The sequence below is a fragment of the Bidens hawaiensis genome, unplaced genomic scaffold (genome assembly GCF_021521415.1).
Source record: "Bidens hawaiensis isolate Kalapana, Puna unplaced genomic scaffold, B.hawaiensis_p1.1 tig00030400_1, whole genome shotgun sequence".
NCBI classification, from domain to species: domain Eukaryota; kingdom Viridiplantae; phylum Streptophyta; class Magnoliopsida; order Asterales; family Asteraceae; genus Bidens; species Bidens hawaiensis.
The window spans coordinates 1-16,452 of NW_027495065.1; positions in this window are offsets into that span (position 1 = coordinate 1).

A 16,452-nucleotide genomic window follows, 5' to 3' on the forward strand; every position below is an offset into this window, starting at 1 on the left:
GCATAAACCCAAAAAACGACAAACCTTCACGCTGGTCAGTTGAAGGGGAAAAGTTCAGTTATCCCATTAAATGAAAGTGCCGGTCTATCCGCATGAATCATGAAAAAGGGAACTGAACGCTAACCTATTGACAACCGCGCGTCGAACGGTTCAAAACAGAATTTCTAACAAAAGGATGAGGAAAACCTAAACGCAGGTCAGATATGGGTAAAGTTTAGCCATCCTACTAAGTGCAAGTGACGGTCCTACCCGCACAATCACGAAAGAGGAAGCAAAACTTCACACCTATTATCTACCACGTTCAAAGGTTAACTTATCCTCAAAAAAGGATGAGGAAAACCTACACGCAGGTCAGATATGGGTAAAGTTTAGCCATCCTACTAAGTGCAAGTGACGGTCCTACCCGCACAATCACGAAAGAGGAAGCAAAACTTCACACCTATTATCTACCACGTTCAAAGGTTAACTTATCCTCAGAAAAGATGAGGAAAACCTACACGCAGGTTAGACGCAGGTAAAGTTTAGCCATCCTACTAAGTGCAAGTGACGGTCCCTACCCGCACAATCACGAAAGAGGAAGCAAAACTTCAACCTATTATCTACCACGTTTAAAGGTTAACTTATTCTACACTTGGAAAATTGCTAATTTAAACTAAAGTATGCAAGTCATATAACGTTTATAAAGCAAGGAATCCAATAAAAGAAACGGCCTTACCCGCTCAAAGATTTATATTTCATAAATATTCATTACAAGAATGGCCGGGTAACTACCCGCCTACAAGAAAATAAATCTGTACAAGCTAAATCTATCCTAGCAGTGGGAAGGGATCTTCAGGATCAGGCTTCAGGGCCACTTCCACTTGGACCAGCCCCATCAGTAGAGCGTGGCAGTTCAAGGAAAGCTTTGAGGATAGCTAGCCCATCATCAGCAGCAGCGACTTCATTCACCTTCTCCACCACCGGATGCGGGAAGGCGGCGTACTGATTCACTGCTTGGTCGTAAACAGCTTCAGTATCAACATTGTACAAAGGGAAGTTGGAAGGCGGGATGCCTTTCTCAACGAACCCTAGACCAAGCAGGAAGCCGACCCTTTTCCCCATCCTCGTGAGAAGCGTTGAGGGCTGCGCTCATAGCATCGTCGTAAGATGTCTCTGAGAAGACCCGATGCACAACCTACAAAAGAAAATATACAAGTGTCAAAACCTTTTCTATTTACAAAGAAAAGCGTAAAGACATGAAAACATACCTGAGACAATGCTTCTCGAAGAAGCCATTCCTTGGAAACCAGAGCTTCTTGGAGGGCAGCTTGAGCTTCGTTACGGGCGCGTTCGGCTTCACTCTTGTTGAGGTTGGCAAGCAACACTTCTTTAGCCGCAGCCTCTTCGACGCCCTTTAGCTTCCGCTCTGTATGGTCAAGCACCCCCCTCTGGTCCAAGATCTCCTGGAGCTTTTTGGCGTCTTCCATCGCCAAGGCATCATGAGCCTGCTGGAGAGCCTCTAATTTGGCTTTAAGCTCTTCATTCTCCACGCGTAGAGGCTCAGCAACAGCTTCAGCCTTGGTGGCCCTCTCGGTTGCGTTCCTCGCAGTCTCCTTAGCCAGCCGAAGCTGTTCATTAACAGCTTGGGCAGCCTTGGAACGGGCCTCGAGTCGAGCCTGAACTTCAACCTCGAGGGCCTTGAAGGCCTTCTCCGCAGCCACTGCGGTAAGTTTTTGGTTCTCCTCCCGGACAGCCCGCGCCTGAGCTACTTCTTTAACGCGAGCTGCTTTTAACTTGTCATTTTCACGACAAGCAGCTCGACGCGCGGCTGCATCCGGGCCAGGAGAACCCGAAGCTCATTGCTAAGCCTACCCTCCTGGTAGCTAGCCATGGCTTCCCCCAACGCACCACTGGGAGCAGCGTGACGAGCCCATTCCCACGCACTCCCACAGGGGTGCGAAGGGTTGTTCCTCGGCGAATGTTCCATCGTGGAACATACACTTCATTGGAATCCGACACTCGCAAAAAACAAAAAGCAGTTAGGAAAAGATGATAAAAAATATATATAAAAAAGGGCCAAAGGAACCCTACGCACCTGTAGGGTCAATAACAGGCCGATAGCCGCCAAACCCATCACCTGAACCCGAAGGAAATCCATCCAAGAGGTCAGGCAGATGGGAAGGTGGCAAAGATTGGCGAGAAGCCCCATGCGTACCTGATGGTCCGGCCGTCGTTGCCGATGGTGGGGGCATGGTAGCAGCCGCCGTGGTCACCGCCGCGGTCGCCGCCTCGGAATCCGCAGCAATAGTAACCCGCCGGCTCGGTGAAGGATGCTGTAAAAATCGCACTCACAGCCGGCGGTGACGTCATCTCAGCTGGAATAGTCGGCTCAAAGGAGTGAGCAACTGAACCAGCGGAAGCAGGCGCAGGCGCCTGGGTCGACGCCTCAGGTAGGCTGACCAAGCCTACCGTCATTGGCGGAGAGGTACTCCTCTGCGCTCCACCCTGGAATGCGTCAACATCCACGCCTGCGTAAAGAAAAGTGTTAACGATATTAAAACTATGAAGATAAAAGCTAAAGGAAGTGGTACTTACGGGTTTTCTTGAGCCTGAAAGTACGGACGGGCGGGGATGAACCCGATGGAGCCGGCCTCTTCACGCCGGTCACCGTCGTCATCCTGTGCTCTTCGGTGACAGTTGTCACAGCCTCCGGAATGGTGATCTTATCACCACCAGGATTCCCCGCCACCTCTTCGCTCTCGGTCTCCGAGTCAGACCGAGGCACCGGATCGGCAGTGGAGGCCACCTTCTCCTTTCCCTTCCCGCCGGCAGCCTTCTTCTTCCGCACCAACGGAGGACCATCTGCGGATTCCTCATCAGAACATACGATTAGAGGAATTCCAGCAGAGGTTTCAACATTAAGGGGTCGAGGGTTGAAGAGCGCCTTACCTGGACGCCTGGCGCTCAGGATCTCATGGCCTTGCGGATAGACCTCCACGAACCGATCCGCCGTTTGTTCTAGGATGGGCAACTCGTTCTCGTCTAGAGCGCGAGTACCCATCCGTGCGGGGACCCTCAGCCCTTACGCGGGTTAAGGAGCGACTGCAGGTCGTTCCCCTCTGAAATAAACAAGAAAAAAGTTGGAAGAAATTCAGAATCAACAAAAAGAAACAAAGCATACCGTAAGGAACAGAGTTCGAACCGTATTCGAGGACGATTGGGACCTTTTGCGCATCCGCCGCCTTCCACACCCGGCTCATCCCCAACATCACCATCCCGGACTCCGCAAACCGGTAAACCGGAGATTGGACCCGGGAAATCCTCGAAAACCATTCCGCCTCCTCGTAGTTGCGAGGCGTGAAGGCTGGGAAGAGCTTGCCCATTTTTGAACTTCATGGCAAGGGGGATGGCACGAGCGGAGATGAAGAAGAACTCCCTCTTCCACGCGCGAAGACTGCGCTCGGTCGCGCAAATCTTCAAACCCTTAACCCGGGTTATCAACGTGTACCACCCCTGGATGCACCTCCAAGTGTAGAAGGTCATCAGGCGGTCAACATAGGGCTCAATGCCCAGAATCCGGCACACCCACTCGAAGTGGCGAATCTTGGCGATCGCCATGGGGTGCAACTCGGTCAAATGAACACCGTGCCTCTCAAGGACACGGTAAACAAACTTTGTCAATGGGAACCTAAGATTCCCATAAACAAAGAATGCAGCATAAACCCCGATCTTGCCTCTGGGGGCATCGTACACAGTCTGATGGGGTTCAGGAAACTCAGGCTCGAGAGACTCGAGCATGAACTTCCTGACAACATACCGGTACAGATCGCCAGGCAGAGCACACTGGCACTCGCCAGCAGTACTCTTGTCATCGGCTGTGGATTCAACATCACGAGACGACATCTTGTGAATGAAAAGAAAGCGATTTCGAGAGAATGCTTGCCTGAAAAGGGGAGTATTCGCCGGAAATCGCTTAAAAGATGAAGAGAAGAGTGAAAGTGTGGATTACAAAGAACCCTCTCCCCCTTTATATACTAATCGCAATTAATACGATGCATTTAATGCGGAAGAGAGAGAAATCAAAGGTGCAGTGAAACTATGACACGTGGCAAAAAGCAAGCTGGCAACAGCTGTTGACAGGACGCGTACCATTAATTTCGCGGCCACGCGCCCGAAAAATCGCGCCCACCGCGCCTAAAAAAGCGTCTGGAATGACCATGTACTGTCACGTCACCATAACTTCCTGCACGTCCTGACACAGTCAGAAGAAACCGTCGCACGATGTTTCAGAGGTTTGGACTGTTCTTATCCTTTCACCAACCTTTCGAATTTCAAAATTCAAAATTCAAAAAGATTAAAAAGTAAGCGGGAAAATACCCCTTACCTTGGCAAACAAGTAACCGTAAGACGGATGCGGGTACAGTGTTAAGGCAAAACCCTTCACATACCTAGCACCCGCAGGGAATTGAAGCCAAGTAAACCTTGGCAAACAAGTAACCGTAAGACGGATGCGGGTACAGTGTTAAGGCAAAACCCTTCACATACCTAGCACCCGCAGGGAATTGAAGCCAAGTAAACCTTGGCAAACAAGTAACCGTAAGACGGATGCGGGTACAGTGTTAAGGCAAAACCCTTCACATACCTAGCACCCGCAGGGAATTGAAGCCAAGTAAACCTTGGCAAACAAGTAACCGTAAGACGGGTGCGGGTACAGTGTAAAGGCAAAACCCTTCACATACCTAGCACCCGCAGGGAATTGAAGCCAGGAATACCTTGGAAGTAAAGTAACCGTAAGACGAGCGCAGGTACAGTGTTAAGGCAAAACCCTTCACATACCCAGCGCTCCGCTGGGAATTGAAACCAAGAAGGATCTTCTGGGCAATGCTTGCGGAAACGGAAATAACATCCCCGTATAGCGGGAACGTCGAGAACTACGTTGTTTGAAGCTCCAGGATGGAATTGGTGGTTTTAACATAATTGATCACTATGTTCAAAACTACCAAAACCTCATGGAGAATCCACACAAGTGGGACTCAACGCTCCTGACTTGCGAGGAGGTTACAGACCTACCCGCATCATACCCAAAGACCAAGCAGGAAACTCGGGAATTTCTGCAAGTGACAAGGTCTTCCGCGGGAAGAATCCCTATGGAAAACCTTAAAAAACCCTTTTCAAAACCCTTTGCTTAAGTCCAAAAGTTCACCTCACTTTATAAACACGCATGAGAAGAACATTGGACTGGGGGGACTTGAAGAGGTAGGTCCCAGCAGAGCCCAGTTGGACCCGCAAGACTCACCTTGAACAGGGACGTCTGCGCAGAAACCAACTGGATCCGCAGGACCAACCATGCTCAGAGACGTGACGTCCTTACGCGCAGTACGCAAGCTGTTCCCGCAGGAAATGCCTCCCAATGGTGAAGGACTCCGCCTGTCCCCGCAGCCTCGGATACAAGCCATCAGGGAAGGCCACCCGCGCAGCAAGGCTACACGCACAAGGCACTTAGCTCTCGATCATTCAGTGTCACCTGAAGGAATGAGCAAAGCCGGGAACAATCCCGCACAAGGGCGGGAGGGGGAATACTCCCGCCCAAATAAGCCAGTCCGTACTATACGGGAAGATCTTCTGTACTGTACCTGACGAGGTATGGGAAAAAGATCTGACTAAAGATACGACAGCTTATTGACAACAGTATGGCGAGCAGCATGCTCCTGCACTGTATGTCACTATTAGCCGCTGCCTACTCACCAACTCCTGTCATACCACGTGCGTAGCCGGCAGTTGGTGGAAAAGGAATAGTATACAGCAGGCCTGGTCGCTATCAGCCGCTGCCTACCCACCAACTACCAGCAGGGCACGTGCGTAGGCTACTGTTGGTTGAACAGGAATACTATTCAGCAGACCACACCTCCTTGGAAACCTACCTTCGGCTATAAATACCACGAATGGTATGATCATCTGATCTTAACATATCTTATCTATTATCATTATATTATCATCATATTATACCTGATATCTGCTCTAGCAATCTCTTAATATACATTTATATTTAAAGAACAATCTAGTCTGATTCTCACGCCGGAGGGTGGTCACCAAGGAGGAACCCCCCCTTCTCAGTGACAAGCTCACGGTGTCTGTTTTGCAGGTTATCAGAAGAACCATCTTCTCTGGGTCTAACCCCTCATGGGAAACATCTATCTAACCCCCAGGTTACTCGTAATCTGCCCGGGGTCCGGTTAGTGTTTCTTCAAAACCTTATGTAGTATTTTTTGTGTGATTAACGGTGGTTAATTTAAGATTAATTTACACTGGAAATAATACGCTGGTTTAATCAATAACGTTGATTGACTATATCTCTGATTACTCGAAAGTAACATAACGCATCAAACTAAAATTGGCTCTTTTTTCTACCCTTTTGATTATTTAACTAAACTCCAAATGTACAAGCGTATTTTTCTAGACCCAATTTGTCTATTTAACCAAAAGTCCAGTGAATGCCTTATATTACGGGGGTTGTTTTATATTATTTGTTCTAATATTTATTTTTTGCATTTATATTTTTTTATTGTATGAAAGTTAATAATAATATACTTGATGATAAATTGTTTGACAAATAAATGAGATGTTATATCCCGGTTTAAAAGCTATATGTTTTGATAAGACCCAAGACCCGTTTATTTCTTTTACTATAAAATTGGTATTTTAATTATAATTAATATTTATGAAAGTTAATAATGTACTTATGGTTTGATGAGACCAAAGAAATGTTTATTTTTTTACTATCAAATTGGTTTTTTAATTTAAATAATATATATATATATATTAAAATAAATAAGATATTAATTTTTAGTATATCCTATTTTATAGGATTTTTACATCAATAATTTGGTGAGAATAATTTTTAATTTAATGAGATGTTATAACCCGTTTAAGGAATATCTGTGTTTGGTAAGACCCATACCCATGAATTCGGGTCAAATGTATGAGAAGCCTCCATTTAAAAATCAAGCAAATCTGGTGACTCCAACAAAAGGGGGAGCGACCACATCGCGACACATAGGATTTTTATGTCTTCGTTTTATATATATATATATTTAAATATAGGGGAGGGTTATCCTAAAAATAAGTAGTTTATATATATATATATAGTTTTTTAGGAAGACTAGGAATAAATCATAGCCATTGGATCATGTTAATCAATGGTTGATATTTAAAATTACCAATAACCGATATAATCTTCGTTTCCTAGAATTACTCTTTCATCATTATAACCGACATAGTTTCCTAAATTTGTTCTTTCACCATTATATGTAATGCCAAATGTTAAAAATTTGTTGGTTCTTACCATTCCTAGGAAACTGGTTATTCTTATTTGAACCCTTATATATATATAATATATATATATATATATATATGGTAAGGATCCTAAGAGAACCTTTTGCAAATTGAGAACTTTGAGAACCATTTTGGACCACTAAAAACACATTTGAAAAAAATATTTAAAAAATCATAAAACAAAAAATAACAAAAATTTTAAAAAAGTATAAAAACCAAAATTCTTATATTTCATTCCGGTTTCATTAAAAAAATAACAAAAAAAACGTCGTATTATACACATATGTATACTTTTATTTAATCTTTAGTTACGTAATATACACATATGTACAGTGTCATTTATCTTAAATTATACACATGTGTATAAAAAAATCATGTAAATGTACATATATGTATATATTATACATATGTGTATATAATTTGGCTAAACCGAGTTTTTATTTTATTTTATTTTTTTATGAAACCGGGATGTTAAAATAAGAATTTTGGTTTTTTTACTTTTTTCATTTTTGTGTTTTTTTATTTTATGATTTTTTTTTTATTTTTGGGTTTTTTGTGGTCCAAAATGGTTCTCAATTTCAAAAAAGTTCTCTCATGATCTTGATCATATATATATATATATATGGGAGGTTTATCCTAAAAATAAGTAGTTTTCTAGAAAGACTAGGAATAAATCATAGCCATTGGATCATGTTAATCAATGGTTGAGATTTATAATTACCAATAACCGACATAGTTTCCTAGAATTACCCTTTCTATATATATATATATATATATATATATATATATATATATATATATATATAGATAAAGGATCCAATACAATAAACCCTTATCATACAATAGGTACGCGAGTTTCTACAACGTCGATTTCAAAAAACACGCGACCGTCCACTACTCTGACCCACTGCTCCCATCAACTCTGATCCACCGCTCCCATCGATTCCGTCCACTACTGTACTGAACGTTTAAAGTTTAATTGATTTTGTTCTGAACGTTTAAACAGAACGTATAAACTTAATGTTAATACGTTCAATGTCAAAACCTTGAGCTCAAAACTTAAAATTGATCGACGGAAGCTTCAAATTGATGATTCATTGGATCAATTTCAAGGTTAATTGATCAATTAGGCTCATCAACAATTTCAGTTTCAATTTCAGTTGGAAATTGCTTAACTGACCTGTGACCAACGATCGATGGTGGTGACGGACGATGGTGGTGCTCATGACAGTAGACGATGGTCGCCAGGGGCGCATCTTCATTGGGGCCAGGGGTGGCCCCACCCCCCTGTTTTTTTGCGCAGAAGTGTATATTTACCCGTTTTCGGCCAAATAACTTTATACGTAGTGTAAGTTTAGCCTTTTTTGGCCGAAAATTTGAGTCCCCCCTCGTTTGTGAATTTTTGTATACATTTTGAGCTCCCCCCCCGGTGCCTCAGTCCAAGCTTCGCCACTAATGGTCGTGACGGTGGACTTTGACGGGTATGCGTTAAATATTTTTAGGTTAATTACAACTATGTCACTAAGTAGTTTTAATTTCAATTAGAATCGGTGGTGTAGGGAGTCGCGTATGTAATGTACGATAAGCGATTATTGTACGTTAACTGACCCCTATATATGTGTGTGTGTGTTTAAGTTCAAAAGAGAAGTCATATTATTGCGAGAAGTGTATGAAGTCAATCCAGCCAATCGAAAATTTCTTTTGTTTTTATCTTTTAAATAAATATAGGGATAAGATGGTAAAATTGCTTAAAAAGTTTATATGGAAACTGTTAATTTTATTTTTGAAAATGTTAATATGTTTAAAAACATTTACTCATAACAAAAAGAAATTAATATGTTTTTGGAAACTGTTATAGCTTATTAGACTATATTAGTTTTCTTTAACTAGTTTTGATTTATTATTATATAAATTAAAAACATTTATGTATAACAAAAAGAAATTATTAGTATTTAAATCAAAAAACGTATAAATCAAAAACTAATACTCTCAACACCTTGTAAGCATATAATTATCCCTACATTATATTACTATACAACATAAATAGATCACTTACATTAAACAAAAAACAACCTACACATGAAATGTAAGGCCCCGCACCCGGTGCCCTACTTTGGACGTTGGATTTACTTATAAACACAGTTCATAATATCAGAGTTAATAAAAACATTCGCCGAATATTAAAACATTCAAACCATAATATTACATAACCATTCATTCTTATCTTAACGGGCATTCAAAACATTTAAACATAAAATATTGTCTTTAAAATAACATAACATTTCTTGAGATGCCATCTTCTTCAAATTCATGCCATGTGCTTCTCCTTATGCAAGCTGCCTCAATCTACTCACTTGTGTGCATACTAAAAGTCAGCTACGCTGAGTGAGTTCTAGTTAATCATAAGACATACAATCTGTTCTCATACTTGCACACGTGCCCGAAGGTGTGTACATTATTAATACTTTATTTTACTTGCATATCTATCCATACTATATAAAGAGCCTTATGCCCTATAACCTCACAGATATTTTAAGGGTCTGGTCTCCAACATCACTGATATTATTAGGGTCTGGTCTCTACCATCACAGATATTATAAGGGTTTGGTCCCTATCCTCACAGATATTATTAGGATCTGGTCCCTATCCTCACAGATATTATTCTGGTCTGGTCCCTTTATATTGTGCTACTGTAACATACATGTCCTTTACATACTTGCCTTAATAACACGTGCAATATCTGAAGATCGTTCACGTACTATTTACATACCATACGTATATCATTCATACATCATACATACTTTATTCATACATCAATCATACATCATATATTCTACTGTGATTACAGTGGCCAACTGTGATTAGTTGCTCACGTTACTTTCCGTGTCCTATACACTTCCTCTTATGAGTCTATTTGTGCTACTTTTATTTCTAATAGTTAGACCTTCAAACAGTTCACATCATCATATGCTCCTATCCCTAGCAATTAAGCTAGCATTCATACATTCTCTATTTAGCAATCATGCAAACATGCATTCATTATTCTACTTTACATATGAACTTAATCACATGTTTTACCTTTGCTTAGCTTGCTTGAGTGACACATGGCATTCTCGTACTGGCATCTTCTTTCTTTTCTTACTTTAATCTCATCCTCTGTTCGAGTCTAAGCATGTAGAATGCTTAAATCTCTCGAACTTTGCTCTGATATCAACTTGTAAGGCCCCGTTACTGGTTGATGTGCGAAAATGTGTCTATGAAAACTACGACTCACAACTAAGCTTTAAATTAAAACGGAATATCCTAACTTAAGTTCACACAACCGGCAAGTGTACCGATCGTATGTAGTAAAGACTAAGGAAGTCCGAGTATCGAACACAAAGACACGTGAGGTGGCTTAGATTACTAACCCTACTCAAGTCTTGCCTAAATAATATATTTGTTTAACTTATATATCTGAACTAACTTAACTAACTTAACTTAACTAACGGTGAAACTTAACGAAACTAACTGGAAATTTAACGAGATTTAACGATAATAAGAAAACGAATCACATAGGCAAGATGACTTAACGGGTATAGAATGGCTCAGGTGCTAACAAGTGTTTGAAACCAGCTTCTAAAGATGAACTAAGATTTATGTAATCAAGGCAACTGGGTCCCTACGGTCAGTTTTACAAGAAAACCCTAACAACGTCTATTTAGCTTTTAATTTATGGTTATTTATTGACGTACCCTAATGATTTATTACTTGGTCCGCATCAAAATCACAATCCTCACTAAGGCTCGAGCTAACTACAAACCTAGGAAGAGAGGGGTAATTCAATAATAAGGATAAAATAACTCAACTTACAAACTAACCTAGTCGATAGCTAGAAAACCGCACATGGTCTCGCAACGGGTAACTAAATCAACTAAAGCAGAGAGATAAGCTAACCCCTAAGGTTTTGGTCCAACTCAAAGAGGATGATCCTACTGACCTAAATGATTCAAGAAACATAAACCCTAGTGGCACGTGTCTACCACAATTAATCAACATTCTCAGTATTAACCGAACTAGCAATTAACGACTGCACGGAACAAATTCATGCAATAATCAACTACTCAGGGCTCATGAAACCTAGAATACATCTAATGGCAGCAAGGTTCGTGGAATAGTATCACAAATTATGAACTTTACAATAACTAAACAATAAAACACGAAATTAGCACCCGAAAAGTGATAAATCAACCGTTAAACATCAAACCTAGGTGATTCAAACAAGTTTAGCCAAGCATAATGAATGAAAAGTAGATAAAATAGATAAATATGATAAACATGTTCATTAAAATCTGATTACAACTTGTTTGAATGTCTAAAACTCAAAAACGAACTCACAATCGTTAAAATACTCAAAACCGACAACCGGGTGATGAAATAACGAACCGGCTTCTCCTCCTCCTTGGTATTTTGTTTGGAATAGATATTTGGTGACTGGAATCATGGTCAATTCGTTTTTAGGGTTTAGGGTTATTACATATATCATTAAACTTGATAAACAAGCCAAACTTGATCCAAACAAGCCCATATAAGACAAAATAGTCATGTTGATGCATTTGGGCAGCCATGGAACACCCCTAGGGCCCGAGCTACGTGACCATGAAGGATCAAGTGGCCGCGTGGTGTGGGCATGCCCTTTGGGTGTAAGGCCCCGTTACCGGTAGCCCTACTTTCGTGTTGGATTTACTCATAAACACAGTTCTAAATATCAGAGTTAATTAAAACATTTACGCGGAATATAAAACTTTCATAAAACATTACATAATTCATAACTTGTCTTAAAACATCCTTTGTCTTTCAACATTAAAGCATTAAAATTAAAACATCATAAGTCTTCAGATGCCAGACTCTTGTTCAATGCCACGTGTCTCCTCAAGCGAGCTGCCTCATCCTACTCACCTGCGTGCATACTAAAAGTCAGCTACGCTGAGTGAATTCTAGTTAATCATACACTATACAATACACATAAACTTATATTCTTTCATTCATACTTTCTTACTTTCATACTTTCATACTTTCATTCTTTCATACTTTCATTCTTTCTTTTGTATTAACTTACCTTCATATCTTACGTTATAAAGAGCATTACGCCCTACATTCCTCGAGTATTATTAGGGCTCGGTACCCTCCTTCCTCGAGTATTTTTAGGGCTCGGTACCCTCCTTCCTCGAGTATTATTAGGGCTCGGTACCCTCTTTCCACGAGTATTATTAGGGCTCGGTTTCCCTCTTTCCACGAGTATTATTAGGGCTCGGTTTCCCTCTTTCCTCGAATATTAGTAGGGTTCGGTTCCCTAGTTCTCGAATATTAGTAGGGTTCGATTCCCTCTTCGTTACCATACAACCATACATCATACCTCGAATATTATTAGGGCTCGGTACCCTTTTCGTAACCATACAACCATGCAACCGTCATTTCCTTCTTTTATTAACTTTATCACGTTCATACACATAAGCATACATATCATACTTACCTTATACTTAGCGTTTCAACCTGACAGTACGTGCAATATCCGAAGATCGTTCACGTACCATCAAGCAATCATTCATACATATCACATCATTCACATAAGGCATACACTTATCTCTTAGGATAAGCGTATTAACAAACATATCGAGTATGCACACAGCCCCGAAAACATAACACATAAATGGGGCTAGAAACTCACCTGAACACGGTTACGTTCACCGTTAATCGTAATCCCTTTCTTCAGTTGTGCACGGCTGACTGTATAACAAGTATACGTATCAATTAACTATCACTTCTCATAATGTATTTCTATCTTTATATGACCCACAACGAACGGGGGTCCGGGGGCAGCGCCCCTGGCAGCGGGGTCTAGGGGCGGCAGCCCCTAGCAGGGTCCAAGGGGCAGAGCCCCTGGCTGGGGTCGAGCTGCCAGGTCAGCTTGGAAAAATTTTATTTCCATTAACTGTCTTAACACATTTTTCATTAGATTTTTAATTTATTTTCTAATCGAACTTGACTTTAAGCGAAGTTAAACCTTAGGCGAACTTAGCTTTAGGCGAAGTTATCATCAGGCGAACTTGGCTTTAGGCGAAGTTACCAGTTAGGCGAACTTGGCCGTAAGCGAAGTTATCAAGTAGGCGAACTTGGCTTTAGGCGAAGTTACCAGCTAGGCGAACTTAGCTTTACAGCGAAGTTGCCATCAGGAGAACTTGGCTTTAGGCGAAGTTGTCATCAGGCGAACTTAGCTTGCAGGCCAAGTTCATCAGGCGAACTTAGCTTGCAGGCGAAGTTATCGCTTTGAAGGCGAAGTTGCCCAGTTGCAGGCGAAGTTGCCCAGATCAGCCGCTGTTTTAGTTTCTGACCAGCATTTCGAGCTATTTTAACACCTTTGCTATGGTTCAACATCACCCACTACGCTTCCCGACCATTTTCGGTCGTATCTACACTATAAAACTTGGATCTTTAACTTCAAAGATCAAGAATCATACCTTTTTGAGCTTGTTTGGATCTCGTTTACTTGTTTAATCACAACCAACGCTCTCTCTCTCTCTCTCTCTCCCGGATCTGCCCGGTTCTTCCCTCGGATCTGCCGCCTCTCTCTCTTCCGGCCGGCCGGCGGTTGTAGTGTGTGGTGTGTGTGTGTTTTGGAAGTGTGAAAGGATAAGATGGAAATGAAGATATTTTGGGTTTAGGGGATATTTATATCCCTTAGATCCAATTCTCATTTAACCCATCTCAATTAATCCAAGTCCATGGTCCGCTCCTTACCCGACCTTAATTAATTACGCGAAATCACTAAACATAACTTCCTTTATTCAACATTATAAATTTTAGGATGTTACATTGGGTCTTCGTTTATCGACTGCTAACTCGTTTAAACTTCGTTTGTGTGTACTGGCTTCATCCAAGCTCCGTTTTAGCTGATTCTTTTTTCATTTGACTCGTTTTCTCGCTCTCTTCAACATGGGACCTATCACATACAACCATGTAATTTCATAAAAGAATAAAAAATAATCGTTAACGTTTAAGCACAAAATAACATAAAAACCATTAGAAAAACATGTGTGTTTTATACCACATCACCGGTGCCCTACTTTGGACGTTGGATTTACTCATAAACATAGTTCATAATATCAGAGTTTATAAAAACATTCGCGGAATATTAAAACATTCAAACCATAATATTACATAACCATCCATTCTTGTCTTAACGGGCATTCAAAAAATTTAAACATAAAATATTGTCTTTAAAATAACATAACATTTCTTGAGATGCCAGCTTCTTCAAGTTCATGCTATGTGCTTACCCTTATGCAAGTTGCCTCAATCTACTCACCCGCGTGCATACTAAAAGTCAGCTACGCTGAGTGAGTTCTAGTTAATCATACGACATACAATCTGTTCTCATACATGCACATATGCCCGAAGGTGTGTACATTATTCATACTTTATTTTACTTGCATAACTATCCATACTATATAAAGAGCCTTCCGCCCTATAACCTCATAGATATTATAAGGGTCTGGTCCCCAACATCACAGATATTATTAGGGTCTGGTCTCTACCATCACAGATATTATAAGGGTCTGGTCCCTATCCTCACAGATATTATTAGGGTCTGGTCCCTATCCTCACAGATATTATTAGGGTCTGGTCCCTTTATATTGTGCTGCTGTAACATACATGTCCTTTACATACTTGCCTTAATAACACGTGTAATATCCGAAGATCGTTCACGTGCTATTTACATACCATACATATATCATTCATACATCATACATACTTTATTCATACATCAATCATACATCATATATATCATTCATATCTTTAGCTACCACCTGACGGTCCATGCAATATCCGAAGATCGTTCATGCACCGTCAAGCAATCATCATACATAATTCATATAAGGCATACACTTACCACTTAAGGTAAGTGTATTAACTATCACATCGAGTATGCACATAGCCCCGAAAACATAACAAGGAAGTGGGGCTAGAAACTCTCATGAACTCAATTACGTTCATCGTTAATTGTTATTCCTTTCCTTAGCTGTGCTCGACTAACTGTATAACAATTACACGTATCAATTAACTATCACTACTCACATCGCGTTTCTAGTCTAGTTATAACCCTCAACGAACGGGGGTCCGGGGGCAGCGCCCCTGGCGGTGGGGTCTAGGGGAGGCAACCCCTAGCTGGGTCAAAGGGGCAGAGCCCCTGGCTGTGGTCGAGCTGCCAGGTCAACTTGGAAAAATTTTATTTCCACTAACTGTCTTATCACATTTTCCATTACAATTTTGAATCATTAATTAATTGGCTAACTTAAAAGTCCAAGGGCTTCTTTGTAATTAAATCATTCTTTTTCTAAGTCCAGGGACCATTCTGTCATTTTGTCAAACTTTTAATTCGTTACTTGGTTCTTAACGAACTGGCTTATCTTAGCGAACTGGTTCTTATAACGAATTGAACCCTTTAAAGAACTGGTTATTAACGAATCAGTTCACGTAGCGAACCAGTCCATGTAACGAGTCGGTCCATTTAATTCGTTATCTCATCTAACGAACTGGCTATAACGAATCAAGGGTAATTCGTTACCTTTTACCCTTAACGAATCGGATACGAACTAGAGCTAGTTCGTTATGCTCCCTTAGACGAATCAGTTAGCGAATCACCTCTGGTTCGTTAACTTCCCGTTAGCGAACTAGGTTTAGGTCAGGGAATGTCAGAACATTCCCTGACATCTCTTACCTCGTATTACCCTTTTCCGGCGCCGTCGCCGGAAAAACGCGTTTTAACTCGTTTTTCACCGTTTTTCATCCCGTCCGATCCATATCTGAGCTAGGGTGATCCCTAAGCTCATCTTTGGATCGGTTTATACCCGATTCCACCCGGATCTCGTGACGTTAACGGTTTAACGGTGTCGGCTAGTCGTTTCGTGACTATATCTAACGGGTTTAAGCTCATACAATATCATACTATCATTACCTTGGTTCGGGATCGGTTTATCCTTGGTGATTTCGGCTAGAGAGAGAGAATCTAGAGAGAGAGCTTTAGTGTGTGTTTTGGTGGTGTATGGAATATGTGTGAAATGAATGATTAATGGGTATTTATGACTTATATAATTATGGATC